The following is a 17,179-nucleotide window of genomic DNA, read 5'->3' as shown; positions in this document are numbered from 1 at the left end:
GAATGGACTTACGTTGCCAAGGCTACACACTTGGACTTACACTGCCGAATGAAAATGCACCATGCATTGGAACCTATCCCAAGGCCCCCCTACACCTATGCTCCCCATTGAGCTAGGAATTTCCCATAGGGCTATTTAATAACTTATCACAAGGCTCCCTCTACGCAAAGACACTTAAGGTTTTCCCAACTAAACCTTACTTTTCCCCCTTTGCCTAATATCAAAAGGCTCCAACAATATCTCAATTGTTGAAAACTTGATCATCAAATTGATCCTAAACTCGTGCATTTATTCCTCATGGATCTCATAGACATATACAAGCTGACATGGTCAAAATCTAATGCTGAAAATAATTTTAGACTGGTATCAGTCGACTGCTAGAAGTACCAGTCGACTTCCCTTATCAAAAATAAGCTTACAGAGACATTTTGTACTCAAAAACACTGTTATCAGTCGACTGGTATGCTATTTCTGAAAAAATCAACATTTTCTGACCAACTTCAGAAATGCACCAGAAATTTCACAAACCTCCAAAAATTCTCAAATTTTGTGGAGAGGTCTATTTTATCAATGTCTACTTGGGAAAAATATATATAAAAATATATTTATCATAAATCCTAATATTGACACAAAACTTAAAACTAGCTAAATGGTTCAATTGAACCTTGACCTAAAGTCCTAGTTTTGGCTTCCTCTTGATGTATTTGCCCATACTAACCCATAATGCATCCCTAGCATTGGTTTATATGACATCTGTACATCAAAAACTAATTATCATGCTATATGACTCCAATGTCATATTTCTAAGCATAAAACATAAACCAATTGTGCCAAATCCCTAGGTTTGAGACTCAAGTCCGTCTCCAAACCACTTGGCGCATCCTATGGCTTGTCTAGACTCCCAAGTAAAACCCACCTGAGATCCATTGATCATGGGCCCCAATTTGACTCTTAGAGTTCCCCCTAGAGCTCTTAACCTTAGTCACCTTGTCTTTGGTTAATTTCTCTTTACTTTTAAATGACTTTCCCTTGCCATTTCTTGACTTCTCCTTGCTATAGTCATATGCAACTCTAACATAAGACTTTCCCTTAGCATTGGAGACACTAGATCAGTATCCTAAATCCGATCTATCATTGTTGGGTCTTTGGCTACCCAACACCATACTTAAACCCTTAGATCTAACATTGAATCTTTCTAGCATTTTCTCCAACTTATCACACTTTGCCTTCAAAGCTTGATTTTCCCTTTCTAGATTCCTAAACCTAGAGTCAACATGTCCACCATGGACATTCCTAGACCTACCCATTTTTCTAGGTATATGTCTCCCCTTCTTGGGATTAATGCCTTGAGCCTCCTTAGGTCTACCATTTCTAGAGTTATCATGAATGAGTTTCCTAGGGTTATGATCCACATTTACCTTACTCCTATCATGATATTTAAAACTAAAATTTTGCATGGGCATACTATGATTAACAAAATCATTTCTCCTAGCATGCATGGAAGAATAAAAATTTAAATCATGATTCAACTTAGGGTATACCTCCCTTACCCTTGAAACTCCCCCTTGACACTTGCTTCTCTCCTTCTTCTCCCATTTATTTAGATGCGCTAGCTTCTTAATCTCTCCCTTTTTAGGACATTTAGTGTGGTAGTGGCCCTTCTCTCCACACGTGAAGCATATGATGTGTATTCTCCTTCCTACAGCCCTTGTTAGTATTCAAATTAACTTAAATGAGTTTAGGAGTTACCTTCTTCTTACCCATTGGACACCTACTCTTGTAGTGTTCCTTCTCATTGCGCCCGAAGCAAATTATGTGGTCCTTTGACTTCACTTCGGTGGAGGTGCTTGCTAGGTTGACCACTTCCAAGACCTCTTCTTCTTCTTCACTTGTCTTGGAATTTTCTTCAATTCTTAAGGATGTAGATGATATCTCATCTTCCTTTTCCTCCTCGGATATTGAGCGCGACTCAACTTCCGTTTGCTCCTCCTCAACTTGAGCAATTAAACCCATTTCCTTGGGTTCTTCTTCTTTTTGTCTAGGTTTAGGTTCTTCCCGTAGAACCATCTTCACCTTGCTCCATAAATCGTGGGTGTTCTTATATTCACCTACACCACTTATCACATTAGACGGCAATATATCTATTAAGATTGATATTACCTTTGAGTTTGCCTCCGAACGTGAGGTTTGCTCCTCCGTCCAATATCGTGGTCGGAGCTTCTTCCCTTTCTTGTCTTTCGGGACTTCGAACGGTTCCTTGATCACCATCATGGTATCCCAATCCGTGTCGAAGAAGACCTCCATCTTCATCATCCAATAGGTGATGTCCCATAAGCCTCCGCCTTCAAACTTCGGTAGTTCAATCAAGTCGGTCATCTTCTTGTATTTGCTCTTCTAATGTCCGATGAAGTGCAACCTCACTCTGATACCAGTTGTAGGGGATCGGTGGCCGGTTAGAAGGGGGGTTGGATAGACGACACCCCCAAATACTCGCTTCCTACGATGTTAGCACAACGGAATACAAACAAACACAAATAGAAAGCTAATCTAAAGACAATAAGGAAATGCAAACCAATACACACCCGTTTAACGTGGTTCGGAGATAAAGCTTCTACTCCACGGTTGCCCGTAAGGTGGACGATCCCGATCCGTCGGTGGATGACTCCCCGGCAATCTCCGGCTAGCTCAAACCTCCTTGTGGGTGGAGAAACCTCGCCACAACTCTCACAAGAACTCTTTTGACACTAGGGCACAGGTAGACTACTAGTAGGGGTTAACCACCTCTATTTTGTCAACTATAACCAAGCTCCCAAGCCTTAGTTATATAGGCCACGGGTTGGAAAACCCCGTCTACCAGTCAACTGCTAAAACCATCAGTCGACTGCCCTCTATGAAAATTCAACCATTACATCCCAACGGTTCGATACCAGTTGACTGTTAAAACTAGTAGTCAACTGTTCCACACTGATCGAGCGAATAGAAGTATTTTCTTCGCTCCCAATCGATTGCTATTTTCACAGTCAATTGCTACAGTAACTGCTACAATGCTGCTACAGTATTGCTACAGTAACCCCCTAAACCTAGGATTTACCTTGAGTACAATCTCTCATGCACTCGTACCCTCACGACTCACTTGACCCTTCATTGCAGCCTTGACCTTTAGTCTTCAAGCCTACTTCCTTTGGCTCTCGTCCCTGTTGGTTGCTACTCGGAAAACCTATAGGTTCCACTGTACAAAAATTTTGTACAAAGGTCTGAACCTTTTCCTAGCTACCATGTGTTCTTTTAAATTAAATTTTGGATCGCCTGCGGAACTTAACACGTTTGATCTAAAACTTAATCTATTTGTTCTTTTAGGTTTTGACTTGGATCTCCTGCGGAACTTTACACGTTCGACCCAAGTCTCCTTAAGTTATTAATTCCATTAAATATTAATTTCCATAATTGGTTCCCAGTACTGACGTGGCGAGACACATGGCCTTCTTGGATATGGGAGCAACCACCACCGACTAGACAAAACCTTTTATAGAAAGCTAATATTTAATTTCCTAAAATAACTTTAGGTTAACCAAAGAGAACAATCAAATCACAAGGAAAAGAAAAAACAAAAGAACACAGCATCGAAAAAACATATTCGAAATTCTAGAACGTAAGCCTCTTGTATTTGGTATTATTTCCATAAATAACTAGCATGATGCGGAAATAAAAATTACTAGTTATACCTTGTAGAAAAACCTCTTAATCTTCTACCGTATTCCTCTTCTAACCTCGGACGTTGTGTGGGCAACGATCTACCGAGATGAGAAACCACCAACCACCTTCTTCTCCTCCAAGCAAGGTTCGGCCACAAAGGAAAACTTCACCAAGGAGAAAAAACAAAATACTAACCAAGCTCCAAGAGATGCTAGCTTTCTCTCCTTCTTCTTCTTCTTCTCCAAGTAGTATCCGGCCACCACAAGAGCTCCAAGGGAGAGAGAGAGGTTCGGCCACCACAAGAGGAAGAGAGGGAGAGGATGGCCGGCCACACCAAGGAACAAAAGAGGGAGAGAAATAATAGATGTTGTGTCTCATGAAGGCACCCTCACCCCTTCTTTTATATTCCTTGGCCTAGGCAAATTAGGAAATTTAATTACAATAAAATTTCCTCAATTTCCTTGACATGATTTAATTGAGAAAATAAAATAAAATTTCCCAATTAAATCTACATTGGCCGGCCACATCATTGGAGAACAAATTGGACAAGTTTCAATCAACAATTAAAACTTCCTAATTTGTTTCCGAAAATTTTAAAATTAAAATTTCTCTTTAAAAATCTCTACATGGTTAATAAAAGAAATTTCTATAATTTTAATTTTACAACATGTGAATAATTTTTAAAGAGAAAATAAAATATCTCACCAATCTACAAATAAGGAAAGAGATCTAATCTCTTTCTTTAATCTTTTGTAAATTTTACAAGAGAGATAATTTAATTTAAATTCTCTTTAATAAATTATTTCTTCCACATAATAAAAATTAAAATTAAAATTCTTTTTAATTTATTTTGGCCGGCCCTACTAGCTTGGGTTCAAGCTAGGGCCGGCCACCCAATCTTATACCTAGGCCGGCCCTAGCTTGATTCCCAAGCTAGCTTGGCCGGCCCCTTATTGGTGGGTATAGAAGGTAGGTATAGGTGGGTATAGTACTCTATAAATAAGAGGCTACGATAGGGACCGAGAGGAGGAATTGGTTTTGGTCTCCCGATAAAATTAAGCATCCCGTTTTCGCCCCGAACACACAACTTAATTTTATCAATAATAATTCATTCCACTAGAGAACTATTATTGAACTACCGCACCAATCCCAAATTATATTTTTGGGCTCCTTCTTATTATGAGTGTGTTAGTCTCCCTGTGTTTAAGATATCGAATGTCCACTAATTAAGTGAGTTACTGACAACTCATTTAATTAATATCTTAGTCCAAGAGTAGTACCACTCAACCTTATCGTTATGTCGGACTAAGTCCACCTGCAGGGTTTAACATGACAATCCTTATGAGCTCCTCTTGGGGACATTATCAACCTAGTATCTCTAGGACACAGTTTCCTTCTATAATCAACAACACACACTATAAGTGATACCATTTCCCAACTTATCGGGCTTATTGATTCATCGAACTAAATCTCACCCATTGATAAATTAAAGAAATAAATATCAAATATATGTGCTTGTTATTATATTAGGATTAAGAGCACACACTTCCATAATAACCGAGGACTTTGTTTCTTTATAAAATCAGTATAAAAGAAACGACCTCAAATGATCCTACTCAATACACTCTAAGTGTACTAGTGTAATTATACAGTCAAGATAAACTGATACCTAATTACACTACGACCTTCTAATGGTTTGTTCCTTTCCATTTTGGTCGTGAGCTACTGTTTATAATTTATAAGGTACTGATAACATTATCTTCTGCATATGACACCACATGCTATGTTATCTACAATATAAATTAATTGAACAACTACAAACAAATGTAGATAATTTGACCAAATGTGATTCTTTATTCAAGACAAATGTTTACAAAAGCTTAGGCTTTCAGTATACACTCCAACAATCTCCCACTTATACTAATGACTAAGCTGCCATATCTTCTACCATACATCTGATTCCCATTCCCTCCACATGCCGATCGAAAGCTTTCGCTGGAAGGGCCTTAGTGAAATGATCTGCCAGGTTATCTGCTGATGCAATCTTGGTGATGACAACTTCTCCTCGCTTCACGATATCTCGTATCAGGTGGTACTTGTACTCTATATGTTTACTTGCCTTATGAGCTCGTGGTTCCTTCGAGTTTGCAACTGCACCACTATTATCACAATAAATTGTGATGATTTTGGGCAAACCAGGAATCACATCTAAGTCCATTAGAAAGTTCCTGAGCCATACTGCTTCTTTAGCTGCCTCAGAGGCTGCTACATACTCAGCTTCCATGGTTGAGTCCGAAACGCATTTCTGCTTAACACTCCTCCATGAAATGACTCCACCTCCTAAAGTAAACACATAGCATGATGTAGACTTACTGTTATCCCTATCTGATTGGAAATCTGAATCCGTGTAACCCACAGGGAGCAGATCGTCTGCTTGGTAAACTAGCATATAATCTCTTGTCCTTCTTAGGTACTTTAATATATGCTTTACCACAGTCCAATGTCCTTGTCCAGGGTTAATCTGATATCTGCTGACCATGCCCACGGCAAAACAGATATCAGGTCTCGTACATAGCATTGCATACATTAGGCTTCCTACAGCCGAAGCATAAGGAACTGCTTTCATGTCCTCTATCTCTTTTGACGTCTTTGGAGACATCTCTTTAGATAGAGCTACTCCATGTCTAAAAGGTAAGAAACCTTTCTTGGAATCTTGCATGCTAAAATGAGCAAGGATTGTATCTATATATGAAGCTTGGGACAGACACAACATTCTTTTCTTACGATCCCTTATACCTTTGATCCCAAGAATGTGTACACAATCTCCTAAGTCCTTCATATCAAATTGTTTGGACAACCATACCCTTACGTCTGATAATACCTTGACATTGTTGTCAATTAACAAAATATCATCTATGTATAGTACAAGAAATACCACCACGTTTCCGTTACACTTCTTATATACACAAGACTCATCCGGACTTTGAATAAATCCATATGACTGGATTACTTCATTAAACCGGATGTTCCAAGATCTTGAAGCTTGCTTTAGTCCATAAATGGACCGATTGAGCTTGCACACTAGATGCTCTTTGCCTTTTTCAATGAACCCTTCTGGTTGCTTCATATGGATGTTCTCTTCAAGACTTCCGTTAAGGAAAGCTGTCTTGACATCCATTTGCCAAATCTCATAATCCATATGAGCAGCAATGGATAAGAGTATCCGGATAGACTTAAGCATGACCACTGGTGAAAAGGTCTCCTCATAATCGATTCCCTCTTTCTGAGTGTACCCTTTCGCAACAAGCCTAGCTTTGAAGGTTTCTACCTTCCCGTCTGCCCCTCTTTTCCTTTTGTAAATCCACTTGCATCCAACGGCTTTTACACCATCAGGTGGTTCTACAAGCTCCCAGACCTTATTAGAGTACATAGACTCTATTTCAGAATTCATTGCCTTTTGCCAAGATGCTGCATCTATATCTTGGAGTGCTTCGTCATATGTTCGTGGATCAAGTTCATGTTTACCCGGGATCAAGTCCGAAGACTCTCCCAAAAACATGAATCTATCAGGCTGCCTTACAACCCTCCCACTACGACGAGGCACTGTCTGTGGTTGTGTATCATGTGTGACACGTGTTGCAGTCTCTTGTGGTACTTCATCTTGTACTGTTGGTACTGAAGTAGACATGTCCTCTCTAAGTTCTTCTAAAATAACTTTGCTACTGGGCTTGTGATCCATTATATAGTTTTCTTCTAAAAACTGGGCATTGGTGCTAACAATGACCTTCTGGTCTTTAGGACTATAAAATAAACCACCTTTCGTTCCTTTGGGATATCCTACAAATACGCGAACTTCTGTACGGGATTCTAACTTATCAGCATCTGGTTTCAGCACATGTGCTGGACTACCCTAAATCCGAATATGTCTTAGACTGAGCTTTCGCCCATTCCACAATTCTATGGGAGTAGAAGAAACTGATTTAGAAGGTACTAAGTTCAGAACGTATACTGCTGTTTCCAAAGCATATCCCCAAAACGAATTTGGTAATTCTGAATAACTCATCATTGATCTAACCATCTCCATAAGAGTCATATTCCTTCGTTCTGCTACACCATTCTGTTGGGGTGTTCCAGGTGCAGACAATTGGGATTGAATCCCGGCCTCTGATAAGTAATGCCTAAACTCTCCTAAGAGGTATTCGCCACCACGATCTGACCGTAGTGTCTTGATACTTTTACCTAGTCATTTATCCACATCAGCCTTGTATTCTTTGAACTTATCAAAGCACTCGGACTTGCGGCGCATTAGGTAAATGTATCCATATCTTGAATAATCGTCTATAAAAGAGACAAAATATTCAAAACCTCCTCTTGCCTGGACAGACACCACACAAATCGAGTGAACCACCTCCAACACTTCTTTGGCTCTATATCCCTTCGCCTTGAACGGCCTCTTGGTCATTTTACCTTCCAAGCAAGATTCACAAGTTGGAAAATTTTCAACTCAAATGAACTCAAAGTCCATGGCTATAAGCCTCTGAATCCTACTTAAGTTAATATGACCAAGCCTTAGATGCCAAAGATATGCTTGGTTCATTTCAAGGTTCTTTTCTCTTATTAGAGTTAGAAGATGAGTTATAAATTTCCATGTTTTGCTTTGTGGAAGAAATTGAATTTAAAGTATACAAATTGCCAACTAATGCACCAGAACATATAATCACTTTATTTCTTTTAATAACTACATCGTTACTAAAGGAAACTGAATATCCATCTAAAAATAGTTTAGAAACTGAAATTAAATTCTTTCTAAAGCTGGGTACATAAAGACAATTTCTTAAAATCAAATTTCTATTTCTACTAAAAGATAAGTAGACGCCTCCCCAGCTGCCACCTTAGTAACATTGCCCATAGACGGTAATCTCTCCTTGAGATAGTCGTCGGGTTTCTGGAACCCCGGAAGGAATTGCAGACATGATCGATGGCTCCCTACACACCAGGTCTTGGTAGATAACACCGCTAAACATGTTTCAACAACTAGAGTATGAGATATACCTTTGTTTTGGTTCCTACGAGGACGGTCCGCCTTCCAATGTCCCGCCTACAGATGAAGCACTTGCCCTTGGCTTCTTCATTCCAACTTCCCGTACACTGAGATTTATTCACTTTCTTTCTTGAACCACTTGTTTCTTCTTCTTCTTCCTTTCGGTTTAGAAGTAGAACCATTTTCGATAGTGAATTTGAGCATTGTGACGAAATAATCCTTCTTGAAGTTCCGTCAGTAGTTCCGCTAATGAATAAACCCTCTTATTCATATTATAGTTCAGGCGAAACTGCTCAAAACTTCTAGGTAGCGTTTGGAGGATCATATCGATCCGGGTTTCCCCATTTCTCCTCCAAGGATCGTATCTCGTTTAGATAAGCCATCATCTTTAGGATATGATCCCTCACAGGAGTACCCTCTTGCATGGTGGTGTCATTATCTTTCTCATGGCTTCTTGCCTAGAAGCCCTATCTGATGACCAAAGAGTTCCTTGAGATTATATCATAAATCGTTGGTAAATCTTGATCTCGATGTTGCAATACATTTGACATTGAAGCCAAAATGTAACACCGCGCCATCTCATCTACTTTTACCCATTTCCTATGATATTCAATCTCCTCTTGGGTAGATTCACCAGTAGGTGCTTCAGGGCAAGGCTCAGTCAGTACAAATTTATAGCTTTCAGCAGTAAGAACAATGTCTAGGTTTCTTTTCCAATCTATGTAGTTTGGTCCAGTAAGTCTATTCTGTTGAAGTATGATGGACAGTGGGTTGAAAGTCATCCTAAGAATCACAAATAACTTTTGGTCAGAACTCTAAATTTAGAATAATATTGATTCCTCAAACAATACTATTTTAAATTAACCAACACCTCAAAACACCGTGAATTTTGTATGCCACGTTAGTGTGGACGTATACAAATTCAACATTTGTAAAAGGAGGGTTTTATCCCATTAATTTTATTATCTTGTCAACCTAACTTTTTGACAAATAAAATTAATAGTTGGTGTCTTTTGGTCACACAAATAATAGCAGTGACTCCGATGGGGAGGATACTATTCGATGTGTCTAAGTGTATACCATTACTTGACACTAAGTTCATTAATAAGATTATGCCCCTTCCGTTGGGGAAGATCACACGCTCTTAATTAACTTCCTATAGTCATCCAAAAATAGAAGTCTGTTCTAGTGATCCACAAACAAGCTCATCCGTTATGGAGGAAGGCACTCAGAGCCAACGCGCAAGCTTGTTTGCATCACTTACAAACCAGTAATGGAGACCATGGGATTTATTTAAAAATCCCTCTCCCACTTAGTTATTTATAAATGAGGAATTTTAACTATGCTAGCCTACTAAGCATGTAAACTAACACATACACACAGCACAATATAAAAGCAATAAATAGAAAATCTAATTTTCAACTATTATGGCTTTTATCTCTAGTTGTCCTCCGTGTGTTGTCATCCCAAGCTGCTGCCATATTTGGCCACTGCCACCGGGTCTAGCTATCGCATCCATCTTGCTCCTAGTTCCGCTGCGCCTCTGGTCCTTAGAAGGTTCCACGCTTTGCAAGATTCGATTCGCGACAAAAATAGAATTTTATATTTTTGATCCTATATTCCATAAAAGGAATGTACATGTATCTAGATCAAAAATAAAATCCTAATAAAACTAAATACAACTCCTGCTGTATTTTAATACAATCATGCACACACATATAAATGCCCTTGACATGTCCAAGGGTCCAATCACACACATAATAACTAAAAGCCATAATAGTTGGATCCTGCATCCACAAAGTTAGCACATCCTACTATTAACCTGCCTAAATTATGTATGACATGTGCATAATTAACCTAATACCAAATACACAGAGGCAAAACCCTAGCTCTGATACCAATTGTTGGTTGCTACTCGGAAAACCTATAGGTTCCACTGTACAAAAAATTTTGTACAAAGGTCTGAACCTTTTCCTAGCTACCATGTGTTCTTTTAAATTAAATTTTGGATCGCCTGCGGAACTTAACACGTTTGATCCAAAACTTAATCTATTTGTTCTTTTAGGTTTTGACTTGGATCTCCTGCGGAACTTTACACGTTCGACCCAAGTCTCCTTAAGTTATTAATTCCATTAAATATTAATTTCCATAATTGGTTCCCAGTACTGACGTGGCGAGGCACATGGCCTTCTTGGATATGGGAGCAACCACCACCGACTAGACAAAACCTTTTATAGAAAGCTAATATTTAATTTCCTAAAATAACTTTAGGTTAACCGAAAGAGAACAATCAAATCACAAGGAAAAATAAAACAAAAGAACACAACATCGAAAAACATATTCGAAATTCTAGAACGTAAGCCTCTTGTATTTGGTATTATTTCCATAAATAACTAGCATGATGCGGAAAGAAAAATTACTAGTTATACCTTGTAGAAAAACCTCTTGATCTTCTACCGTATTCCTCTTCTAACCTCGGACGTTGTGTGGGCAACGATCTTCCGAGATGAGAAACCACCAACCACCTTCTTCTCCTCCAAGCAAGGTTCGGCCACAAAGGAAAACTTCACCAAGGAGAAAAAACAAAATACTAACCAAGCTCCAAGAGATGCTAGCTTTCTCTCCTTCTTCTTCTTCTTCTCCAAGTAGTATCCGGCCACCACAAAAGCTCCAAGGGAGAGGAGAGGTTCGGCCACCACAAGAGGAAGAGAGGAGGATGGCCGGCCACACCAAGGAACAAAAGAGGGAGAGAAATAATAGATGTTGTGTCTCATGAAGGCACCCTCACCCCTTCTTTTATATTCCTTGGCCTAGGCAAATTAGGAAATTTAATTACAATAAAATTTCCTCAATTTCCTTGACATGATTTAATTGAGAAAAATAAAATAAAATTTCCCAATTAAATCTACATTGGCCGGCCACATCATTAGAGAACAAATTGGACAAGTTTCAATCAACAATTAAAACTTCCTAATTTGTTTCCGAAAATTTTAAAATTAAAATTTCTCTTTAAAAATCTCTACATGGTTAATAAAAGAAATTTCTATAATTTTAATTTTACAACATGTGAATAATTTTTAAAGAGAAAATAAAATATCTCACCAATCTACAAATAAGGAAAGAGATCTAATCTCTTTCTTTAATCTTTTGTAAATTTTACAAGAGAGATAATTTAATTTAAATTCTCTTTAATAAATTATTTCTTCCACATAATAAAAATTAAAATTAAAATTCTTTTTAATTTATTTTGGCCGGCCCCTACTAGCTTGGGTTCAAGCTAGGGCCAACTTATACTTAGGCCGGCCCTAGCTTGATTCCCAAGCTAGCTTGGCCACCTATTGGTGGGTATAGAAGGTAGGTATAGGTGGGTATAGTACTCTATAAATAAGAGGCTACGATAGGGACCGAGAGGAGGAATTGGTTTTGGTCTCCGATAAAATTAAGCATCCCGTGTTCGCCAACACAACTTAATTTTATCAATAATAATTCATTCCACTAGAGAACTATTATTGAACTACCGCACCAATCCCAAATTATATTTTTGGGCTCCTTCTTATTATGAGTGTGTTAGTCTCCCTGTGTTTAAGATATCGAATGTCCACTAATTAAGTGAGTTACTGACAACTCATTTAATTAATATCTTAGTCCAAGAGTAGTACCACTCAACCTTATCGTCATGTCGGACTAAGTCCACCTGCAGGGTTTAACATGACAATCCTTATGAGCTCCTCTTGGGGACATTATCAACCTAGTATCTCTAGGACACAGTTTCCTTCTATAATCAACAACATACACTATAAGTGATACCATTTCCCAACTTATCGGGCTTATTTATTCATCGAACTAAATCTCACCCATTGATAAATTAAAGAAATAAATATCAAATATATGTGCTTGTTATTATATTAGGATTAAGAGCACACACTTCCATAATAACCGAGGACTTTGTTTCTTTATAAAATCAGTATAACAGAAACGACCTCAAATGGTCCTACTCAATACACTCTAAGTGTACTAGTGTAATTATACAGTCAAGATAAACTGATACCTAATTACACTACGACCTTCTAATGGTTTGTTCCTTTCCATTTTGGTCGTGAGCTACTGTTTATAATTTATAAGGTACTGATAACATTATCTTCTGCATATGACACCACATGCTATGTTATCTACAATATAAATTAATTGAACAACTACAAACAAATGTAGATAATTTGACCAAATGTGATTCTTTATTCAAGACAAATGTTTACAAAAGCTTAGGCTTTCAGTATACACTCCAACAGTCCCTCGGATGCATCCAAGCCCGCGGCTCGTCCCCAATGCTATCCTTCGCGTATGCCTCGAAGTCGCTTCCCTCGACCCTCGTCCTTATTGCCTTGTCCACGGTCCCTCGGATGCTCCATCCTTCACCTGACCCGAAGCCATCAAACTGAGTCATATGTGTATCCTGCAAACCTGCACACTCATATACACATATCAAATACAAAGGTGAACCTAATGTAAACCCTTTGCCCAAACACCAAAACACATGGTCGCACGGACCATTGGGATTGCTCCAACAAATATTACCTATCCCAATTACCTTGAGTTTGTCGTTGTTTCCAAAGGAAACTGTTCCTAAGCTTTTGTAGGTTAATAAAGTGAATTTGGTGTGATCTCCAGTCATGTGTTTGGAGCAACCACTGTCCAATATCCACTTGGGCTCCTCATCGGAACCTTCGGAAATGAGTACGGACTCGTGGCTCGATTCGGGTTTGGACTCATCTTCCAATTCACCTTCTGATTCTGATTCTCATGCCATCAGCGTGAGGTAACTTCAGTGCTTCTGTTCTTCGGCGTCCGATTCATCCGAAGATGATTCATCCCATGTTGCCTTGAGTGCTTTCTTCTTGGTTTTGTCATTCTTCATCTTTGGGTACTCGTTCTTGTAGTGCCCCTTCTTGTTGCATCCGAAGCAGGTCACGTTTTTGTTGTTAGGATCGGTGGTGAGGTTGATCTTCTGCAGGCCATTTCTACTAAATTCTTCTTTCTCCTGGTGAACATTTTTCTTACCAAGTTCACCAGGTATTCTTCGTCTTCTAGGTCTTGGTCAAGCTCACCTTCAGCTTCAGGTTTAGTTCTTGACTTGTCTTTGGAGGTGTTAGTTAGAGCCCTAGAGCCAATCATTTGATGATTGTATGGACTCATGTATATCATATTCTTTTATATTAATAAAGGCATTTGTTTGGTTATTATACTTATTTATATTAGTGCCAAATAGACTAAGTATAATAGCGTCCTTGAGTAGAAGGTTCATACCTATATCAATCGATTAGTTGAATCGATAGTGAGATGATATAGGGAACACTACTCTAAATCATTCCTAGTCGAGTATTAGCATTCAGGGACAATGTTAATACAATAAGACTAGCATGTAGGTCAGCTCGATGACTTGATCTCACAAGTCATGGATATAGAGATATCAAGCTGACACATGGGTATGCATTAGAGAATGTATACTGAATGACCCGCCATGAGAAAGTATCATGGATCGTTATATGAGTGTCATATACTTTCTCATGTGGCTATTAGTATGACTATTAGTCCTTAGACCTGAAGTCACCATGGATCCCTACATAAGGAGTTATGTGCTTTGGTTTCGTCAAACGTCACCCGTAACTGGGTGGACTATAAAGGCGATTACTGGGTATATAACGAATTATGTAGAGGGATGTGAGTGATGTAGATGGGATCTATCCCTCCCATATGACGGGAGCGACATCGGTATTCTTGATAGAGTGAGACCACTAAGTGCATGGCCATGCCCAAATGAGTCAACATTAGATGTTGAGCTCATTTGATCGAGTGAGTCTACTTGGAGTTCAAGATTTAGATTGATTAGAGGATGACACGGTCTATGCCTCATATTGATCAATCTAGATGTCTAGGATAGAATGACACTTGTCATTATTTTGTGAGGAGTCACAATTGGTAGTCACAAGGTGATGTCGGATCTCGACATTCTTGTAACTTGGGTAGTAATGATGTGTTGCTAGATACCGCTCATTACTTATGCTCCTAAATGAGTTTAGGGCATTGCCAACGTTACAAGAACCTATAGGGTCACACACTTAGGACATATAGATGGAGATTAGGTTCATATGATGAACCAAGAGGATTAGATTTATTTGATAAATCAAATTGGATTAAGAGTAATCCTAATTGGGCTAACTTGAGTTCGACTCAAGTTGATTCATGTATTTAATGAGTCTAATTTAGATTATGACTTATTAAATCAATTAATTTAATGAATTAGATTCATTATATTAAATTGGCTTGAATCAAATGGTTGGATTAGATCAACCATGGTAGAGATTGAGTCAAGTTTGACTTGACTAGAGAAGGAAGACCAAAGGTCAATTTTGACTTGACCTTTTGCCACCTCATTGGTGAGTTGGCATTAGGTGGACCAATAATGATGTTCCACATCATCATGGGTGCCACCTCATGGAAGTTACAAAGCCACTCTCTTAATGGTTTCATATTAATTGCAATTAATGCAATTAATTTTGTGAGTTTTTGAGAAGTGGTCGGCCACTTTGTTTCTTGGTGTGAATTCATTTTCATTCAAGGGTGGTGACTCTTCCTCCTTCTTCCTCTCAAGCTCTCCCTCTCCCTCTCCTCCTTGCTTGGCTGAATCTCACCAAGGTGCTAGCACACCTTTGTGTGAGGTTTTCTCCACCTACGTGTCCGTGTGGATACTTCTAGAGGACCGGCGCTTGACGGTCTAGAGATCCGACAACCCCTTGGACGAGCGGGATAAGCGAAGGGCTTCGCTTCGAAGGTATAACTTTCATCTAGTGTAGATCTAAAGTTTTACAAACTCGTACAAGAAAAAGTTTTTCGAAAAAGTTTTTGTTTACGAATCTTTGCACGGATCTACGGCTTTGGGTGACTCGGGGTTTCCGCGACGCGAAAAAGCGGTTTTCGCGGCCCGACGAACCCAACAGGAGGAACCTGCAAAAAGGGCAATTCCTTTCTCGACCTATTTTGAGTTAGTCTGTTCATGGAGTTCAAGTTCACAAAATAGTTCATCTAACTTTAATTTGGAAAAATTCTTCAAAATCTTATAAGCATCCATGATGGATGCTCACAGTGCATTTCGAGGAAACGCGTTAAGGGCATACCTTATCAGGTCGCGGTTCTCCATTTGGTAGCCGATGTTGTGAAGATCGTTGAGGATATCCTTTATCCTCGCGTGGAGTTGACTCACGGTCTTTCCTTCCTACATTTTTATATTAAATAGTTTATTTAGATAGGGGTCTCTTTTGGTTACCTTTGCATCGCTGGTTCCCTCGTGCAATTCGATGAGGTTGTCCCACAATTCCATCGCATTTATGTGTGGACCGACGTGGTTAAGTTTTTCTTTCATTAGTCTGCACTAGAGGGTGTTCAGAGCCTTGAAATCTATTTGAGCTTTCTTCTTCATCTCTGGATTCCACTATTCTGGGTCCATCGAAATTCCGGCATTATCGACTGGAGCCTTGTAGCATCTGGTTATGTTGAACCACGGGTCAAAGTCAGTCTTCAAATAGACCTCCATTCGCTTCTTCTAGTATGAGAAGTTGTCGTCGTTGAAGAGGGGAGGATGGACAGTGTTGTATCCCTCGTTTTGGGCAATTTCTCTTGCACACAATAAAGAAAAACAGAGACGGTCCCAAGACTTTTGGTCTTGGATTAGTAGTGTGGGGAAAAAAATAAAAATATTAAAACTGAATTGTTGTTGCACCAATTCAGATTGGTTTGCTATGAGAAAATATTTCCAAAGAAGTAATTGTACCAATTTGGATTATGTTAGAAAAACTTAAAACCGAAAATAAGAAAAAAATTTCACCCCCTTTGCCTGATTGGTGGTTGCACCAAATCAGAGCGGTACCTACTCTGATACCACTTGTTGGATCGGAAAGAACGCTAGAGGGGGTGAATAGCGATCGTCGAAAATCAATAATTAAATTGACTACACGGCGGAAGATAAAAATAAGAATAACGCTAACAAACCAAGTTTTACTTGGTTCGGAGCCTTTGTTGACTCCTACTTCAAGACCCACACTCGTCGAGTGCTTTCGTTAGGCAATCCACTAATAGATCGCAAAAAGGGTTACACGTTAAGTACAAGAACTATAATATAAAATTACCGACGACAAGGGAAATAAAAATCAGAGTCGCAGGTTGTCGGAGAAACTTCACAGCGTCGCAGGATCGTCTTTGGAGCAGCACGCAAGAAAGCAATTGCAGAAGAAAGTTGTTGTTCTTTGCTCCTGGTGGAAGGCTACTTATATAGACAGTTCCAGGCGCTTGGACCGTGACGATAGTCATCCAATCAATGTGCTCTAAGCTAGTGACAAGATAGATTTTGGGCATTCCAGGCGCCTAGACCGCTTCCGGGCGCCCGAACCACTCCGG

Source organism: Zingiber officinale, chromosome 2A, assembly GCF_018446385.1.
Source record: "Zingiber officinale cultivar Zhangliang chromosome 2A, Zo_v1.1, whole genome shotgun sequence".
NCBI lineage: Eukaryota > Viridiplantae > Streptophyta > Magnoliopsida > Zingiberales > Zingiberaceae > Zingiber > Zingiber officinale.
This window is presented reverse-complemented; position numbering follows the sequence as displayed.